The following is a 15881-nucleotide window of genomic DNA, read 5'->3' as shown; positions in this document are numbered from 1 at the left end:
TAATTTCATTGCCCAACTTATAAAATAAGTTTGATGCACAAAACACTTACTGAAATCCTTTTAATATGGTCTTATTTCCAGGACCATATTCCAGGTTTCTTGGAAGAAGGCACTAAGAATGATTTTGATAAGTCAAGTATGTCAGAATAAGAGGTAGCATTGGTCAGAGGGAGAAATTGAACACCCATGGAGGTCTAATAAAACCTTGGCCAAAAGCTCATGTGCATATAGAGCCCTTCAGAGTTCTCCTGCCTTAGGCAGAATATGATGGATATTTACATCCGCCTCAATCAATCATTGTTTCAGGGCAAGGAGTGGGGTGGGGCAAGAATATGTCTTGGAACACGCAGCTCACATAAAACTTTGGAAACCCTGGAGGAGCTGACTAATGGAGGCTGTCTTCCAGCAATTGAGTCAACAAGTCCTATCTTGTAAGGGGATCGGGGTGACACATTTCCATCCCTTCTGGTCACAGAACCAAGTAGCAATTCCTCTTATATGTTTTACATTAATGCAAAAGAATAATATATGTCCTTTATGGGCACTTTTCAAAGACCACTAATATGATACTCTATGTGTATTACTGTGCATTCTATCTTCAATCTATAATGGGCAATGGTAATAAACATTTATGATCTACATTGAGGTGTGCATGTATCTGCAAGTGCCCATGGGCTTGTGTGCATTAAGAGAGCTTGAAGTATGTCAAAGGTCATTTACAGACTAATATCCATAATAGAACAGAGCAATTACCAATTCACGAATTGTGCTTTGGCTAGACTTCTCCTTTCTAGACTTTTCAAGAGCATAGGTTTTAGCTATGGGCCTACTTAATTGGCTGTGTTTGAATTTTACAAACCTCAGATCTCACACTATTGTAAAGGGTTCATCAACATATTCATATATGTAGCTATCATAAAAACAGATGTTTACTTAAAAATAACATAATTCTTAAATTTTTCTAAGTGTTCTTTGCTGTCATTATTATTTGGCCTGGAACTACTAATCATAGAATATACCATAATTATTCTTCCCTTTTTGCCCCTTCCACTTAAATAGTTTAAAAATCATGTTGGTTTTATTTTTTCTCATTTTTTGAAATACTCAACCAATTGGCTTAGCCCTTTTTTTTCTTTCTGTGTCACCTTTTAATACAGGTTTTCATCACCTCTGCAAAAGGGATTTTTTTTTTCCCCAGTGAAAAAGATGGATTGGTAAGCGGCCCTACAGCCTATAAACTGTTTCCTTTTCATTCAGGCCTGAGCAGTTTGGCCTGGCTCACATTCAGGTAGTATATAACTTGTCTGAACTCCTTCTAAAGGGCCTCCTGCTTGTGTATTTATGCCTGAACTCTTGCGTGAGCCTTGAAACAGCCTCTCTACAGAGTGATGGGATGTTTGCTCACCTCCAGCCCACATTGTAATGAAGCATGCCCCTTGCTTTTAAAATCCTGAGGTTCTGACCTCTCCAGGTGAGGCTTTCCCTGGAAATGGCCCCCTGAGGCTACTCCCAACTGCACAGTTTATGTGTGGGACACCAGTAACTATGTTCACTCTTAAGGGTTTTCTTTCTCTTTACATTGTCAGCTGCTTTCATGTTCCAACATAAAGGCCCACACAGGAAGTATTAGGAGAGATTTCTAGACCTCCTAAAGCTAAACCTGGTAAAGCTTTCCTTTAACGTTCAAATATTCAAAAGAACTTTGTGTAAATTACAAATTTTGCAGTAGTGTATTCATTTGAAGAAGAGTGGTATAATATGCAAAATAACAAAAGAAATTTTTTCATCATAAATGTCATTGCCAAGAACAGGAACTGATGTTACTTGGCCTTGATCTTTGTTTTCTTCCCCTTGCTCCACTGCTTAATTCAATTATGTATCCCTCCCTTACATAATGCAAGCACCACTCCTCCAACTCCTCCTTAATTACAGACTATTCAGGGATCCTGGATGTCCTAAGATAGAGCCAGTATATTTTGGCATTGTTTTATTCAAACCTCTACCAGGTACTGCATGTTCAAGACAATTTTCCTTTTAAGCGCCCTCCCCACCCCCACCAAAATCAGACTACATAGATAATAGCTCATTCAGTAATCAGTAGATTATGAAGTGGTTGAAATGTATTTGAAAATTAATGGATAGATCGAGACAAAGAGGCTACTTAGATTCCTTTGATGAGATGATACAGCAACTTACATCTAACCTAACTGTCTGCCTACTCCCTCTCGCCCAATTAACTATGCAATTGCAAATTTTATGAAAATATTTCAAACTATATTTATATTATGGCCTTGTCAAATACAGTTTTTAAATAATTTTGGCCCAGGACTGAAGATTTAAAGAAAAAGCGAAAACTTCTCTGTCCTTTGTAGGTTACCTTTTTACCTAACACTTGGACTACCATCAATTATTCTGCTCGTTTTGGGGGGAAAAGTGAGAAGAGTTATGGAAGGATAATATTTGTAAAAGGAGACAGCAACACATCATGATAGACTTTACAGCATGTTTCTGTGCTAAGCCTACTACACAGCAAACTAAACTCAAGACAGTCCTGTCCTCTACCATCTGTGACTGGAAAAAGAAGATAGGAACAAATAAAAAAGCATTAAGCAAGGATTCGTAAATGTAGTTAGATATCTAAAAATGATAGTTGTGAAAAGGTATCTGTGGGATGAACGGCAGTCTCTCTTTTAAAGTGTTATGTAAAAAGAATTTTAATTGTGATGATGAAGTATGACTTTAGGGAGCCAAACAAAGTGTTGTCTGAGAGAAAGACCAGAGGATGAGTTGGTCAAGATCCCTCTTCCCTCCAGCACAGTGAGTCAACTTCATATTAACCATTCTCTGATTAGCAATCTTTTTTATTTTTCTTTCCTTGGTTCAAAACATTTCCATAAATTGCAATTATTTCCCACAGTGTCAAATATATTTTCCTTGACAAAGGTGAGTATTAGGTATTAAAGTCTAATCTCATAAGAAATTTGTGAATTATTAAGCCTATTTCTTAACTAGTCAAGAGCAAATCCTTCCTTCTCACAACTTTTCATGCTAATGTTGCATGTTATCACCTGCATGTCAGCAGAAAATTCTTCAGGCAAAGATGTTCCCTTCAGAAGAGAACAAGGGCAGTTACTCTGCTCTAAATGTATCATGATGGACTTTGATCTTTCCAGTCTCTTCAGATATCTTTTATTTTTACCCAGAAAAAGTTGTCCATATGTTCAATTGTAGAGATGAAAATATTAATTTAAACCAAAAGCATATTGCAGGAAAAGCAATCTAATTACAAAAAGCCATTTATACAGAAAAAGTATACTTTCAAATAAAGTAGTGAAAAGGTCACCACAAATCTTTATAGGCTAAGAAAAAGGAATCAAATACATAATGTTAAAAATGTACAGAAACAGTTTTTATAGAGGACTAACACTGTTCTCTGTTATTGATGCCTCTAGTAGATCAAGAGAAAAATGGAGACCATTTGAAAATTAACTAATATAGTTAAATTAACAAATATACTTTCAGCTGGGCACAGTGGCTCACACCTGTAATCTCAGCACTTTGGGAGGCCAAGGTAAATGGATTGCTTGCACCCAGGAGTTTGAGAGCAGCCGAACAACATGGCAATATCCTATATCTACAAAAAATGCAAAAAATTAGCCGTGCATGGTAATGCACATCTGTAGTCCCTGCTAATACTTGGGAGGCCAAAGTAAGAGGATTACCTAATCCTGAGAGGTTGAAGCTGCAGTGAGCCATGGTCATGCTGCTGCACACTCCAGCCCGGGTGGCAGAGGAAGACCCTGTCTCAAGAAAAAAAATATATATAGAGAAAACATTAAATTAAATTAAAAAATATACTTTCACTATAAACTCTAAAAAGAATATAGAATATATCATATTTATAAAACATGCAGAAAAAATAGGCATGTAGAGTTTCAGAAAATATTTTAGTATATTCCACAATGCAGAAATTATTTAGGGTACATTGTCTGAGTAACATAAAATAATATAAGAAATAATAATAAAAGGCTAAAGAAACAAAACAAGCAAAAACTCTGACCATTAGAAAAGTTGCTATAATTTTTCTAAATAACTTTGTTCAGACCAAAAAGAAATAAAAGTTAACAGTTAAAGATGATTTAGAAAATAATAAAAATTAGTATGTTACATTTTAACTTTTATGAGATGCAGCCAAGGTGGTATGAAGAGACAAAATCACAGCCTTGTAATATTTTTGCAACTAAATAAGAAAAAAAATGAAAATAAACCAGAGTTCAATTCAAGAAGTTAGAAAAAGAAAACCCACTTAAGGGAAATAGAAGAAAGATAATAGTGAAGATAAAAGCAGAAAATGATTTATTATAAAAGAAAAAGATAATATAAATATTAAATAAATTCAAGAAGTATAAGAGAAAAATTTCCTGCAAATAAAACCCAGAAAGAAACAATGATTGAAATTATAATGATAAATACCTGTGATGTATTGTGTACTTTTTCTGTAGCAGACACTACACTTAAGCTTTGCCTATTTGTTAATCCTTAAAACAAAACTCTAAAGTGTTTATTTCTGTTTTGTTTTTTTTTTTTAAATAAATGTGGTCACTGAAATCGGGGGTTTCACTTGCTATTATAGCAAAGCTTCTTATGTATCAATGATGGAATTTCAAAGAAGAATCCTCTCACCCTTACTCCAAAACCTGTGCTCCTAACAACTACACTATTTTTAACAAAATCATTTGATAAAGACGGTCATGGAAGATTAAAATGCCTAATTCTAATTAGTTTGATAAGTTGGATGAATTGGGCAATTTTCTGATAAAATATACATTTATCAATTGTACCAAGTTTAATTAAACAATCCATATATACAAGTAAACATTGAATTAATTGGATATGTTACAAAAAACTATCTCCAAACATGGCTCTAAGCCAAAATGGTATTTTATTTTAACTAATGAGCTTTTGCTCTTAAATGTTCAAAGAACAAAATTGCCGGCCTTATATTACTTATTCTAGGATCTAAAAAATAATAAACATTAGTTTTAAAATTAAATTAAAGTGAATTTTTACTTATTCATTCTTTGAGACAGGGTGGTTCTTTGTTGCCCAGGCTGGAGTGCAGTGGTGCAATCATGGCTCACTGCAGCCTCAACCTCCTGAGCTCAATCGATGGTCTCACTTTAGCCTCCCAAGTAGCTGGGGCTGCAGGCATGTTTTTGTGTTTTTTGTGTTTTTTTGTAAAGATGGAGCTAATTTTTGTGCTTTTGTAAAGATGGAGTTTCGCCATGTTGCCCAGGTTGGTCTCAAACTCTGGGACTCAGCCCATCTGCCCACCTTAGCCTCAAAGTGCTGGGATTACAGGCTTCAACAACCTGCCTGGCTAGTTTTTTAATTTTAAAAATTAAACATATGGTATCAAAATTTGATAAGGATAACAAGAAAATAAGGAAATTATGCATTTATCTCAGTTACATAGATGTGAAATCACCAAATACCAGCACTATTATGAAAACATCTGATTGGATAAAATGAAATCCCATTACTCATTAACCATGATATAGAAGAGCTCTTAAATCATTCATCAGCCTCACCTTATTGTGAAATTACTAGAGATATTCTCATTAAATTCAGGAACAAGGGAAGAATTCTCATCACCATCATCATTGCATAATAATGTTAGGAAGGCCCTGGCTAATTAAACAGCCAGTGAAACCATTTATAAGAAACAAACAACATTTGGAAAGTAGGAGATAAAACTATCTCTATGACTAGACCACACAGGAAACAAAATACATACCTTACAAACTCAAAATTAATGAGTGCTGATGAGATGATCCAGTGCAACAGAAAAATGATACAGTCTTTAGCTTCTTATATATTATAAATAACCAATTTGTTGGAACAAAGTCCCACCTGCATCTAAGTATGCCTAAGAGCAGAAAAGAAGGACTAGATCCCTGCAAGTGGAAACCCCTGTGGCACGCTGCTGACAGGCTGAAATTTCCATGCCGTCTCTATTATTCACAAACAAAATGTTATTGTGGTCCTACTAGGCACCAGGATCTGTCCAGATGTAGAGAAAATAGCGTTGAAAAGATCCGGAAGATATCATTGTAATGGAGCTGATAATTGATTGGGATGAGTGGAACAAAGGATCATAAAAATGAAAAGTAAATAAACTGAAAACGGAGTGAAATGTGCTATTATGAATATAATGGGCTAATGAGGTAGAGACTTAGGGAGTACTTTGGGTTGGGAATTCAGAGTCTTTCCTCAACAGGTGACATTTAACCTGAGAATTGAATGATGAGAGCCAGCTATGTGATCAGGTTGAAAAGAATTCCAGATAGAATCTTTTATTTTGACTTAAAACTTTATTTAACTTTTATGTTGGATTTTATAATATATGCATGCTTCTTTCAATGTAAATACACCATGGACTTTTCCTCTGAGATTAATGTCATATTCATTGAGAAGTCCATTCAGACAGCCTTCTCCATTTAGTCGCTTTGACTTCAGTTCATTTTGTCACTTCTTATAAACTAGCTGCTAGACATTGTTCCCCTCCTCTTAGCCAATCTCCTTTTCCTCCTTTCCACTTTACTCATTAATATATGCAATATACTTTCTCATCTTATCTCTAACTCTCACCCCCATCTGAACTCATTACTGAAATGAACGATGGGGTGTCTCATTTGACATATTACTTGTTAATAAAAATTGTGATACCCAAGTGGCCTCAATAAATTGTGTTCACACAAATTAAGGTAATATCAAATTGGCTGTTTCAAAATGTTCTGTTTTACCCCTTATCATTCTGACACACACCCCTAAGAGCGATCACTTTAAAAAATATATAAGAATATTAAAATAATTTCATTTTTATTCTGGTAGTAAGATGGTAGCAGGTTAGATCTGCTTCTTCTCTCCTCTCTTGGACTCTACGCAGTAAGGAAAACAGCAACAGCAAAATTCGTGAACTCCATTTCCAGGGAAATCGCAAGATAAATTTCAAATTGTGTAAGTGTTGATTAAAGCAGCTGAGGCTGATAAAGCCTTTCAGAAATCCCTGCGGAAAGAGGCAACAGAAGCAGCAGTAGTCTATGAAAAATGGGGTGGCGTGTTGGGGGGTATAGCTAGTGGTAGGAAAACTTAGCAAGTGCCAGAAAAAAAATGTACACCTTCTATATAGGAACTATGTATTCTTTGGTGATAGTGGCCATGAGGACACTACGGAGCATGGGAATGAAGGTAAAAGCACTGATGTAGTGGATTAGGTTCTGAGGGAAGCATGGGCTACAGAAGGGGTTCATACTAAGAAAACGTTCATCAGTAGACAGTGAAGTTTCTAGGAGTTTTTAGGGTGTTTTCACTCAGCAATCTCATAGGGAGCCTAAGATAAAGGGTTAATCTCAAAGAGATTTGTAGACATGGCTTTTCTCTAAAGGAGTATATTATTAATTGATAACTAAGAAACCAAAAACTGAGCCAGGAACAGGAGCTCATGCCTGTAATTCTGGCTACTCAGGTAGCTAAGGTGGGAGAATTGCTTGAGGCCACAAGTTCAAGACCAGCCTGGGCAACATGGCAAGACCCTGTTTCAAAAACATTAAAAAAGAAAAAAAGAAAAGAAATCAAAAACTTTCTAAAGTAATTACATTGGGTTAGACTAAAATGGACAGAAATTGTACAAAATAAGAGGGCTTTGAACCTCAAAACTTCTACAGCTACAGAGCTGGTTGAGAAAGCTATTAATATGTAGATGTAAATATTGGTAATTTCTATTGGAAAAGAAAGGATAACTCAAAGGGAAGAATCAGGAACCCAGAGGGTATAGCCAAGACTCATGAAGAATCATTTTTAGGGAGTCAACAAGCCCCAAACCATGCTGGATTTCAGAAATTGCTGTGAACCTTATACAACTGGATTATTTGTTGTAATGACTCTATTTCTATCCCACCCCTGCATATGGTGGCGGGGGAAGCAAGAGTGCAGAGAGTACATGGACCTCATTTAGTTGACAAAATTCTGGACTGCCAGCTGATGCCATAAGAGAATGAAACTTTTGCAGACCTTGGGAGGAGATGAAAGTATTTTATATGTTAGAGAAAGTAAACAATTCATGGCCAGAAGATGGAAGGTGTAGATTAAAGATAGCCACAAATTATTTTCTAGCCTTCTCTTTCAAGTATAATTCCTCTCCACTTAAATCAGGGCTGACCCTAGTGCTTGCTTACTGAATCAAATGCAGGTAAATTCAACTACTTCTGAGGCTGAGGCTGGGTCATAAGAAGCCCCTCAGAGCTCACCCAGTCTCCTTGTAATACCCCTATTTGAGCCATGAGCTGCCATATGGTAAGGTTGAATACCCTGCTGAAGATACCACCTGGAAAGGCCCTGAGACCATATGGGAAGGAAGAGGGTCCCAGCTGAGCTTAATGTATTGGCCCATCTCCACCAAGCCACCAACATACAAGTTAAACTATTTTGAAACCTTCGGATCAGCCAAGCTAGCAGCTGAATACCAACAAGTGATAACAGTTAATGAAATATGGAGCCGAAGAATTGCCCAGCTGAGCCCTATCTGAATTCTTACTCCCTAAATTGTGAGATATAACAAAATATTGTTGTTCTATGACAGTAAGTTTTAGAATCGCTTTTTAGGCATCAATGGACAACAGAGCATCCACAGTAATGTATATAATAAATATGTATACACTATGTCATCTAAAAGAACAGGGGACTAAGGGTCTTACAGTGAGGTATAATTTTAAAGCTAATCACTGGAAGACAAATACAAACCTTATGAAACATCAAAGTCCCAACAAGAAAAAAGCAAAGAAAACAGACTAGAAAAAAGGCTTAAAATGCACACGCACGAATACTTGCTACAAAATCTTGCAATAAACAAATGTTCCTGGACAGCAGTTTGTCAATATGTAGCACAAATCTTAAAGTTGACTATACATTTTGATCTGAGAATTACATCGTAAAAAAAACTTCTAAAATAAATTTTAAGAAGTGTATGTAAAATTTTATGTATAATGTTGTTTGCTGAATAATCATTTATAATAGTAGAAATTTGGAGTCATCATTACTACCCAAAATATAAAATGATTTAATAAATTATGGTTTATCATATAACAGAATAATGTGTAACCTCTGAAAAACATGTTTTAAGAATGTTTAATAGCATGAAATCAATGCAAAGTATAACCTGAAGTGCAAAAGAGCAGAAAGCAAAACTATATGTAGAGGATTATGCATTTTTATAGGAAAATGAAGTGCTAATTAATATATAGGTACAGTTTTTTTAAAAAGATAGAAAAAACTTAAACATCAGTAGTGTTGTCACCTATAGTTAATGGGAATAAATTTTTATTTTATTCTGTATATTTTAGGGATACTCACTAATATTTCTATATATTTTGTTAAAATTATAAAATCTATTTTAAATAAGCAAATACGTAAATTGTCAAACTAAGGATCTGCCATCTTTCACAGTGAAGCTTTCTACTCTCCCTCCTATAATTATGAGTTGGATTCCACAAAGAGTGATGGTTAAATCAGCTCAACCAACATTGACACCCTAAGAAGACATATCTGGAGCAAAACTCTGAAGCATAATTTATTCTCTATATTTCTGGAATACTTATTATTCCTGAGGTATCCACAGATGTCTGGTTAAAGAGGAATTGTCTAGTTATGTATCATTTTAGATACCTTTTAGATTCTTCAAAATCAAAAGGCAAAACCTTGTTCCTGGGGCCACCATCTAGCCAAGTGACATTTCCTACTAGATACTGAACTCTGAATACATATCACTCCACACAACATGGAGATATCTTATCTCTGACAAACTGTGTTGTCTTTATTTAATTAACAGTCTCCAATAAATCCCTGATAATTTGTATATAATTTTCAGTACCCCAAAACATTAAAAAAAGAAATCTTTCTAAGCCACTACTCTTTCTTGGTTTTCTGTTATTGTTAACTCAGTTCCTTTTTGCACATAGAGTAATTTGCAAGCTGAATTAATCTCAGGATGTTAGGTAACTCTCCAGTCTTTTCCATGCCATTGCCTCCTAGGATCATGAAAGAGTTAAATCTCCTCCAAAGTCACCATCTAAGAGTACATACATGGCAGGAGCATCTGGCTCATTATTAGATTATGTGGGCACCAGTCAGCATAGAGCTCTGAGCAGACTAAGTAATAGCAGTGGAGGCATAGTTGTGGAAAAGCAACCCACAACTTGAATGGCCAGGACACAAAATTACTCTTTGGTCTTGGCACAGAGATAGGCACCACTTTCTTTTCTATGCAGCTCTTTTTACTTCAAAAGAAAAACATTCAAACTCATTAGTTTACATTACTTTCAATCAAGGATCTAAAATGTGAAAAATTTTAAATGCTGAGATATATTTTCTTCTCAGACCCTACCTTAGGTATTTCATTTTCTCCTACCCTTTCATACTCTCCCACCCAGAAAGGAAAAAGAAAGTGCCTGGTATTTAACTGGACCTGAAGTCAGAAGATCCTAAGTACCACAAGAAAGACTACTCTTTTGATATTTCTGGCAAGCACCAGGATTGGGTGTTCTAGAATTCTGGCCAAATTTTCCGTCCAATTTTGCCGACTAACTTGTGAGGTTCTGGGCATTTGGAAAGAAACAGATAAGCAACTCAGCATCAGACTTTTTTAAAAAAATAAAACCCAGACACTAAAGGTCTTCAGGCTCAACACAGGTGGTATTTTTACAGTTCACAAAGTCCTGTTGCCTGGACTCCATTGAGAACTACTCCATTGAGTAGTTTCTCTGAGTAGTCACTCAGAAGTGAGTTGCAAGCATCAGTGGTTCCTCTTGCTAAAGAACAGACACTCTGCAGAATCAGAAGGGGATTTCTGGGTGACTTGATGGGTCTAATAATCAACTCCCTAGCCACATCTAGACTCCACACTAGATGTTTGACAATCGGACTTTATGCACGCTTTGTTTGGGAACATAAATGTGAACGCAACTTAAATTGTAATTGTAACTTGCAAGGCTTCAGGGTGTTTTCACTCGCATGCTTTTCCCTCTACCGAATATTCCTCCTCCAAATATTTGCATGGCTCACTCCCTTACTTATTTTAGGTATCTTCTTTTGATCATATCATCAGAAGACCTCATTGACTACTCAACATAAAGATAAAAATTCTTCTCCCTCTTCTAACCCAAATAAGATTCACAGATGTAGGGTACTGGGTGGGAGGAAGGGTGCCCAGTTATATTTGAATTTCAGATGAACAACAAATATGCCATTTTTTATATAAGAATGCTCCAAATAATGCTTTGGACATACTTACACTAAAAAAATTACTTGGATTTATTTGGAATTCAAATTTAACTGGGTGTCCTGCATTTTATCTGGCAAGTCTAAACCCACCCCAATGTTCCCTTTTCTCCCTCTATTTTAGCTTTTTCCACAGGACACATTGCTACCTGACTTGTCACATATTTATTAGTTATTTTATCTGTCTTCTGAGCTAGACTGAGGGCAGGGACACCATTGTATTCTAGCACCCAGAACAATGCCTAGCATGCAAAGATTTGTTGCATAAGTGGAATGAATGAGTGAATGAATGTTGATACACTGCTATGTAGAGCTTGGGGATGTGGTCTGCTTGCTCTAGGATTATCCTCTTCCTCTGCTACTCCATCCTGGCCAGAAAAGGGTAGGTTCTGAAGGCCTGGTTTGGCAGCTATAGGCTTCTCAGAAAATTCTGCTTAAGCCTCCCCATTGTTCAGGCTTCCTTAGCAAGCCCTAGCCAGTTAGTTTATTTTTTTCAAGTTTGCCTGGTGCTTTATACAGAAACCAAGGAGGCGGTGTAGTTTGGAGATTCTTAGCGGGCTGTGTTTTCAGAAGGAAAAACCTTGTTGGATAGCGAATGTCATTCTGAATTTGTTCAATGTCAGAGCGAGCTCACAGAAAGTCATTGTTTATGTCTGACACAAATCTTTATTATGCAATTGAAAATGTTCTCAGTTACTCTAACTTACTTTTAATAAAAAGTTTAATGTGTTTTTATTTCTTCCAGGCAGTAGATAAAAAGATGTCATGCAATATTGATTTAAAATCCTAACAAGTTTGCCCTTTTTTCTAAGTCATTTTTTTCTTTGAATATAAATACACACTTTCATGGACTTTGTGTATGAGTATATATTAAGATTACTTTATGTCAGGAAGTAAATTGCTATTCTTTTTATTTTTAGGAAAAATTATTATCTTTCCATTACACATTAACAATGAGAAGCAATGTAATATGTTATCTAATTGAAATTAGTGTTAACATGTATACATCACATAAAAGTGTTCATGAACTCATCTTTAGGTATAACCTGAAAAAAATCTGCCAAACAAAAATCATAACATATGAAATTCTGTAGTTTAAAATATTAACTAGAAAGAAGATTAAAATGATGAGAATATAAATGATTTCATAGTACTCAAGTTCATTTTATATTTAGGGAAACATAGGACATAGAATAAACATAAAAATCTGCTAAGGATGGTGTAATTTTTAAATTACAAAGTTTCAAGTTTCTCAAGTCCCAAACAATGACTAGCACTTTCAAGTTAACAGTTACAATTTAAGATGCAAACAACAACTATTTGCCATAAATAATCCACTGATAATAAAGTTCTAGCTTAACTACTAAAGTAAAAACTCGACTTTTTTTTTTTCCTTTCTTTTTTTTTTTTTAAGACAGAGTCTTGCTCTGTCACCTAGGAAGGAGTTAAGTGGCGCAATCTCGGCTCACCGCAACCTCCACCTCCTAGGTTCGAGCAATTCTCCTGCCTCAGCCTCCTGAGTAGCTGAGATTACAGGTGTGTGCCACCATGCTTGGCTAATGTTTCATACCTTTAGTAGAGATGGGGTTTTGCCATGTTGGCCAGGCTGACCCTGAACTCCTGGCCTCAAGTGGATCCACCTCCCTCAGCCTCCCAAAGCGCTGGGATTACAGGCATGAGCCACCACACCTGGCCCAAACTCAACTATCTTTCTATGGCTTTACAAAGAGTTGGTTTTCCTGCCATGTATATTTCCCAGGTAGTTCCACCTTATCTCTATTCTCTAATATGTTTTATCTTGAAATTTCAAACATAGTTGTTGCTCTTCAACATGTCTTGCTTCTATTCATCACCAAGGGCTCTTCCCAAACTCACTGTATCTTTGAGTCCATAAATAACCTGATCCCCATCTCAACTCTGGAAATCTGATTTCACTTCTTCCTTTAAAGATAATATAAAATCACCCTTTAACTTTTAGTTCAACCATATATAGGCTTCCATATTCTCCAAGCATGTTTTTCTCTCTCTGAACATTTCTCATTTTATTATATTTATAATAAAAAGATTGCAAAAATTTATTAAATAATTATTGTATGCCAGGTATTTTCTATGCAGTTGATAAATTGTAACTAATTTATTCCTAACACAACCACCGAATGTAGGTCCTATTATTATTTGTTTTTTGCAGAAAAGTAGCATGAGGCCCACAGAAACAGAGTAACTTAGAATCAGCCTGAGAGTATAGTTCCAGGGCCCTAGCTCTCACTCACTGAGCTCTAATGACTTCCATTGACTTAACATGCATGCTTCCCCACCTGACTGTGAAAGTCTAAAGTTCAGTGGCTTGTATCTCCAGTGCCAGGCATAGTTCCTGTATCACAGTAGGAATTACATAGTCTTGCTAAATTGGAGGGAAGGAAGGATGGAAGGATGGAGGGAAGGAAGGATGGAAGGAAGGAAGGAAGGAGGGAAGGGATTAAAGCAAAATACTGTGCTTATTTAGACAACTCAGTCGGTATTTTACGCTTTCAGCATCTTCTGAAACTGCTCATCTATTCTACCAAGGACAAACAAAAAGCAAACAAATCAAAACAAAACTTTCACCCACCCAAAGCAAATAAATGAACTTAAGTCCTTATTTAAGTATAACTCGTTTCTTCTAGGACACTGAACACAAGATACCTAGAGGTTAACACACTATGCTTTCAGTCAATCTGTTACTTTTAAAATGTTTATTAAATACATATTGAGTCAGCCACTTCACAGGGTGTTTGCCCTGTTCTGTTTTCTTTAATGAAAAAAAAATCTTCTACGATACATAATTAATTTATGAATTATATTAACTGTTAATTGTCTGTCTTACCCTTTTGACACGTAAACTCCACAAAGGTACACTTCCTTGCCTTATTCCCTAATGTATCGTGGGCACCTACAACCATGCCTGACATAAATTACACATTCAATAAATATTTATTAAATGAATGAATCAGTGTGAAAAGTTATAGAAGCTGAACAGATCATGGTGCATTTAGTAGGGAATGGAATTAGCAGAATTTGGGGTCCCATTGGAGACATATAGTGAAGAAAAATGTAGAATCAAGAGTCACTGAAAACAGTGGATTATATTACCAATAACCCAATGGGGAATACAATAAAAGAGAAAAAGAGTTTGGAAAAAGAAGTTGGGAGTTAATTTTGACCAGGTTTAATTTCAGTTCCATGCAGAATATCCGGGAGAATTCCAGTAGGCAACCAAAATGCCTCACTACCTCATTACTAGCAGGAAAAGGCCATAAGTATCAAAGTATTCAAACCCTAATTATGAACATCAGTATTTGTGATTGAGTTTGCAGTAGGCGATTCCTTGCTCCTCAGCCTTCTGCTGTGAAACTATAAATAGGATGCACTATACAATTGAAAAAATAAGATATATTCCTTAGAACTCAGTGTGTATGTGCATTTATGTGTATTTGTGTGTGTGTGTGTGTGTGTGTGTGTGGCTAATGTAAGATATTTTGAGTATAAAGTAAAGTGTTACTTAGTTTATTAATAGGAAGATTGAAGGGAGCCAGTTGATGGCAGTTTTTTTGGTCCTATCCATTAAGATCATGTTCACTAATTTAGAGATAAAATAGAGAAAATGGAAAGAATTTCAAAGAGAAAATATTGCTAAGACAGGATGCAAGAAATGAAGAGAATTTATAGAATCAAAACTACAATTGAAAATTGAAATTTTGGCAAGGAGTAAGGACAGTAGAAAGGGGCAAGACCAGATGTACAGAGATCCTTTAAGGAACATAACAATGTCAGTGGTGTACAAATTGTATTATATTGATATTCTCAGTAAACGTAAGGCAAGTGCATCAGTCAGAGTTCTCCAGGGAAAAGAACCAATAGGATATATATACCCTACGTTATATCGGGAGCTTTATTTTAAGGAATTGGCTCACAGGATTGTAGAGGCTGGCAGGCCGGCAAGTCTGAAAGCCATAGGGCAGGCTGACAGGCTGCAAAGTCAGGCACGAGTTGCTGTTACCATCTTGCGGCAGAATGTCTTCTTCTTTGGAAAACTTCTGTTTTTGCTCTTTTTTTATTATTATTATACTTTAAGTTTTAGGGTACACGTGCACAACGTGCAGGTTTGTTACATATGTATACGTGTGCCATGTTGGTGTGCTGCACCCATGAACTCATCATTTAGCATTAGGTATATCTCCTAATGCTATCCCTCCCCGCTCCCCCCATCCCACAACAGGCCCCGGTGTGTGATGTTCCCCTTCCTGTGTCCATGTGTTCTCATTGTTCAATTCCCACCTATGAGTGAGAACATGCGGTGTTTGGTTTTTGGGGGCCTTCAGATGATTGGATGAGACCCGACTATGTTATGGATGGTAGTCTCCTTTACTTAAAGTCAACTGATTATAGATGTTCCCCATGACCTGGCAATGCCTCACTCCATGTTTGATTAAATAACTGAGTCCTATAGCCTCACCAAGCTGACACATAAAATTAACCATCACAACAAGATTATATCCAAAATTCAGGTT

The 15881-nt window shown here is 36.1% G+C and overlaps 1 long non-coding RNA gene across 2 annotated transcripts in view; it reads right to left on the bottom strand.

The window, feature by feature from the left end:
- The window catches only part of LOC134737682 (uncharacterized), a 134518-nt gene that overhangs the window by 96288 nt on the left and 22349 nt on the right, over window positions 1-15881 (bottom strand). For both annotated transcript variants that reach the window (XR_010122798.1, XR_010122797.1), the window contains exon 2: window positions 3723-3800. This is a non-coding gene — a long non-coding RNA (uncharacterized LOC134737682). The remainder of the gene's footprint in view (window positions 1-3722; window positions 3801-15881) is intronic.

Source organism: Pongo pygmaeus, chromosome 11, assembly GCF_028885625.2.
Source record: "Pongo pygmaeus isolate AG05252 chromosome 11, NHGRI_mPonPyg2-v2.0_pri, whole genome shotgun sequence".
Taxonomy (NCBI): Eukaryota; Metazoa; Chordata; class Mammalia; order Primates; family Hominidae; genus Pongo; species Pongo pygmaeus.
The sequence above is the reverse complement of the archived record's forward strand: the minus strand, read 5'-3'. Positions and strand labels throughout refer to the sequence as shown.